This window comes from Melanotaenia boesemani, chromosome 24, assembly GCF_017639745.1.
Source record: "Melanotaenia boesemani isolate fMelBoe1 chromosome 24, fMelBoe1.pri, whole genome shotgun sequence".
Taxonomy (NCBI): domain Eukaryota; kingdom Metazoa; phylum Chordata; class Actinopteri; order Atheriniformes; family Melanotaeniidae; genus Melanotaenia; species Melanotaenia boesemani.
This window is the reverse complement of record NC_055705.1, coordinates 6,737,058-6,742,371: the sequence shown is the minus strand read 5'-3', so window position 1 is coordinate 6,742,371 and position 5,314 is coordinate 6,737,058.

Below are 5,314 nucleotides of genomic sequence, written 5' to 3'. Positions count from 1 at the left end.
AAAAACACGTTTCCCATATTTGTTCTTAGCATTAAGATCTTAGCAAAGAAGAATATGTAAGAAGCCTCCGACCCAGTCTTTCAGCTCTTCTTAACGAGCCATTGCACTAAGTCCAGCCATAATGAGGAAAGAAAGAAAGAAATACGCAGTTTGGAGTTGTGAAACAAAGTAATGTAAATATGCATATTGATCTGTTCAATATTTAGAGCTTGTATTATTTAGATATTGAAAAAATATAAAGCTGGATGTTTCAGTACTGCTCTTTGAGGTTTAGCACCGGCACACAAGTGCACCGATATCAGATAAATGAACCACAGAGAGACAAACAAGTAACACAACAAATATCAGCACAATCATGGGGTTTACTATAATTTACCCGCATATTCAGCATGTACAGCTGCCAAAAAAATATCTGACGGGGCCCAACATTACACTTATCAGGTCCTGGAAGGTCTCAGATAATTAAGTTCATTTCCGTCCGCCACTCTGTATGAAGGCGTCTACACGTCATACTTGTATAAGATATGGCTGCTTTACAGCATATTCTTGTAGAAAACAGCGTCCCTTTATGTTTCCACACTTATAAAATATAGGCACCATTCTCTCCTTAAAATGATCATCTTCACTAATTGCAAAAGATTTCTTTCATTTCTGCTCTTGTACAAATTTGTAAGTTATTGGAAAAATAACTATACTTCTCTGAAGTTAGTGACACCTGGTGGCGGTTTGTGGTATGACATTAAAGAGAAGTCCCCAGCAAAATAGAAAAACCTGAAAAAATTAATTAGGAAAAAAAACTGGAATTTTGGTGAACTTTGTGGTCAAAAGTGCTTTAAAAAAATCAGAGAACTGTTTTTGACTATTAATTTTGTCTTAAAATGATTCTGTACAGTTAAGTCCCCATGGTGAAAATTTTTTCAGGTACCATTTTTAGGTCCCCATTATGTAATAAAAACACGTATGTGTGTGTATGAATATGTATGCGTAATGTTGTGTGCCTGTGTTGAATGTTATTAAATGTACTTGAATTAATAAATGTGAGTGTTGGGTTATATATACAGGTATTACTAAATGTACTGTGCAGCTTAGCATTAGTGTTATATGTTTCCGTGAGTTGGCAGCTAGAAAAAAGGAAAAACAAAAAAGAGTGCAGAGAGAGAGGAAAAGAAGAACAAAGCGGGAAGAAAACGACAAAAAAGAGGGGGAAGTGGGTGAAAAAAGAAAACGAACCCATAAAATATAAGTCCATTTTGTGAACATTAGAGACTGGCAGTGTTATTGTCTATTGTGAACAAACATTAAACTCTGTGACTTAAGCCCAGTGAGTCTGATTAGCGTTTATAACACCTGTGCAAAGTGTGCATTGTGTGGATACATATCTGAGGTCAGTAGAGCCAGGGAGTGGTGTTATGGTCACGATGTAGCTGTCCATTAACGTAAAGCTTGTCCACCGAGATGACAGCGCGGGCTCCTCCGTCCAGGAATTTCCTCCTGATGGGGAACAAGATCTTGCGACGCTCCTGGATTTCTCTGGGAAACTGATCGCTCATACTAAGGTCAGTCCCACGAAGCTGTCTACCGCAAAGCTTCACCTCCTCTTTTTCTTTGTGGAGAACGAATTTAGCTACTATCGGCCTGGGTCTGCCCTCCTTTTTTTTTTTTTCCCTACACTGTTAAAACCCCAACTACTAATTTGTTACTTTAACATGTCTTTCTGAGTTAGGAGAGCAAATAGTTTTAAAAAGAGCTGAGCTGACTCAAAATGCAAAGTTTATAAATCGTTCGTGCAATGAAATCAAATTCTTAGGTTGAGAAAACTTCAGATGATGAGTTATGTATCCGAACGTTCAACTAAGGACTGACGTCACTTCCACCAAGCGCCTCGCACACAACGCACATGTGCAGATCTTCACAGGAGCGAAGAAACGCAACGCTAACGTTCACCAACGTTTCCTCTGTCTGTGCCTGAACAGCCGTTTGCAGGTAAGTCTGTACATATAAAAATACGTGTGTTTTAGTGGTTGCTTTTTAAATTCCTCTTTAAACATTAATAATTTGTTGTCAGTTTTGTAAAACCCACCAAATGTTTAACTTTCGCTTCATTTGAACTTCAGGTGTTGACCAAGCTACATAGGGTTAATTTTACGTGTTTGAATTAGCGTACTAATATTTTTATACAAGCTCACTAACCTCTAGTGTTCATTTTACAGTTTACATAAAATGTTGTAGAGTTAAGATGAATTTACACATCCTAAAATTAGGTTACAGAGTTCGAAAGTCCCCCCTCCTTACAGTGTTTAGCGGTAGCAGGAAAAGTACCGCGTTGAAATAATTAGCAAGTATCACTAAGGAACTAGATCATAATTTTTTACACCACTGCGTGGCTTCTAGCTTATCAGTTTTTCTATCAGTGTTAATAGACACATGAATGTACAATTTCAGTGAGTTGTCTTGGCCATACGTCTGCTTTGATTAGCAGCTCCATGTAAACCACATGCTGAAGACTTCTGAGACATGATTCAGCTAAGTTCTGTTAGTGAGATGTTAAAAAAGTTTTAATTTATTGGGTTAGGGTTAACCCTTATTTTGTATTATTTAAACATGGTAAATTGCTCTCTTCAGATGGGTGTTTCCCCCATCTGTCTTTAAAACAGAAGCATTGAGGCCCCTTCTGAATAAGAGTAATTTAGACTCAACTATTTTTAGTAATTACTGACCTCCGCTTTCTTTTTGCGTGTGTAGGCATGTGTAAAGTGTTTGAAAGAGAATCAAAAATATTTTTAAATGCCTTGTTTTTTTATATGCATAAACTGCTTTTTTACTATGTAAAGCACTTCATATTGCTTTGTGGCACGTAAAGCGCTTTTTAAATAAAATATTATTTGATTTGAATATTTTTTTCTATTTATTTTAGACAACTGATGTACTTGCCTACAGGAAGGCCACAGCACATGGAGACCTACTTTCACCCAAAGGAGAAGGCTGAAGGCTGAAGACATGTCTGGTAAGATCTATTGCTATTGCCACCAAACTGACTATGGTTTCATAGAGTATCATAATGGTTACAGAACCTGATCATGTTGTTACTGTTTTTTTTAATACTGTCAAAGGAATACTATGAAGATAAAAATGTGCCAAAATGAACAAACTTGTAGATTTGATGTGAAAACTTGTAGAAGAAAATGTGAGAAGTTGTGCATCAAAAATCTGAACTTGTATGTCAAAATTTTCTGCTGTAAAGAAAACTCACACACACGTGAACTGTATTTGAAGTTACAGAGAAAAAATAGTGCATCTGACAAATTATCTTCCATAGTTTACTTGTAATTAAATTTTTTTCAAGTGTTCATTTTGCTTGACAACCTCAACTTAGCGATTACAACTTCCTGAATCTGCTGCTGCAAGTCACAGATGTGCTCTCGCGAGTCACAGCGTGATAAAACTGTGGCCTGACTTTTGGCTCATTCCTTGCGAGATATTTGTGCCAAAACTAACTTGTGTCTGAAGATGTGAGAGCAGAGGAGGGGGGGTTCAGGGCTTAACCAATCAGAGTGAATGGTTGTGAGCCCAACGTCTCCAGAGTTTCTCTTATCGGACCTCTTTGCAGCTATCGCTATGGCGCACCAACCTGGGGAAGGTTACTTCATTAACCATCGTTTTGACTACCCCATTGTGTGTTTTAGGAGTAAACGAACATATGCTCTAACAAAATGTATAAAGAATTACATTAAGATCAAGTGAATACGCTCTTTGGTGTGCATGAAAGGTGACTGCTGGCTAGCTGAACAAATCTGAACAGTTCTAACTTATAAATGACCAAAAACTAGCCCTGCATGGTTCCCATGTATATAATCTACATTCTGTACCATTTGCGTTTAGTCATAATTTGACTAGTAAACCATGTAAATACTGTATTGCCAAAAGTCAGGCCACAGTTTTATCACGCTGTGACTCGCGAGAGCACATTTATGACTTGCAGCAGCAGATTCAGGAAGTTGTAATCGCTAAGTTGAGGTTGTAAAGCAAAATGAACACTTGAAAAAAAATTTAATTACAAGTAAACTATGGAAGATAATTTGTCAGATGGACTATTTTTTCTCTGTAACTTCAAATTCAGTTCACGTGTGTGTGAGTTTTCTTTACAGCAGATCATTTTGACATACAAGTTCAGATTTTTGATGCACAACTTCTCACATTTTCTTCTACAAGTTTTCACATCAAATCTACAAGTTTGTTCATTTTGGCACATTTTTACCTTCATAGAATACAGTCACTGATCTTTACATTATGAATATTCTGTACTGAGGGAATACCTCTGTGAAGCCTACTACTGTTCTCATGGAAGCTGCTTTGTGTAGCGTCCTTAAAACTTCTTATATTTCTTCATTTTATGTTCCTGTGATTCCAGTGCTTTGGAATATTAGAAACTGGCCTTCGAGTGAAACAGGTTTCTCAGTTTTGGCCTCTAAACCTCTCTGTATACGCTTTTGAAAAGATGCCACACTTGCCAAAAAAACACTTGTACCCCTTCTGTTCATGACAGAAAACCCAAAATGGTCACTGACATAACTTCAAAAGAAAAATAGTTAATTAAAAGGTGACATTACTTTGAAATTGTGCTGCAACAGAAAATTTAAAAACAAGAAAAACAATGTGACTTCTTTGGCCCATACTCAAACTGCTCCAGTTGTCTCAAGTTTGAACGGTTTCTTCTCCAAACTGCATGCAGATTTTAGGTCCAGGTTCAGTGAAGGCCACCTTAGAATAGCCCAATGTTTTGTTCTGATCCATTCTTGGCTGTTTTCAGCTGTGGTTTAGTTAACTATCCTGCTGGAGGATTTTTGACCTCATTCTTTCTGTCGTCCATGTTGAGTGTAAAACACACTCTGGGCCAGTTGTTCAAATGTAATCTGATCAGATTTTGTTTATTGTATTGGATCAAATCTTAAAAATGGTTTGTTCAAAAGGGAAAGAAGGATTCTGAAATTGGATTGGAATATGTAATTCAGTCCTAGTTATGATTTGGATAAAGGCTTCAGTTTGTGTTGTTCAAAACCTTTTAGACGGATTTGAATAACTTTTATCTAAGAAAACAAGATTATCCTGATCTCAAGTGGGGGTTGGATTTCAAGGTGGAGTGATAATGTAGATAACGTAGACCTATTAAGCCCTTCAGCGCAGTAAAGCAAAATATTTAAACATAACATGATCTTGTCCCCATGAAAGAGACCCAACAAAGAAATTTCAATAACAAACACAAAAAAATAATAAATTTCCCTGCCATTCACTGCATGATCAGAGAAGAACCTGTCAA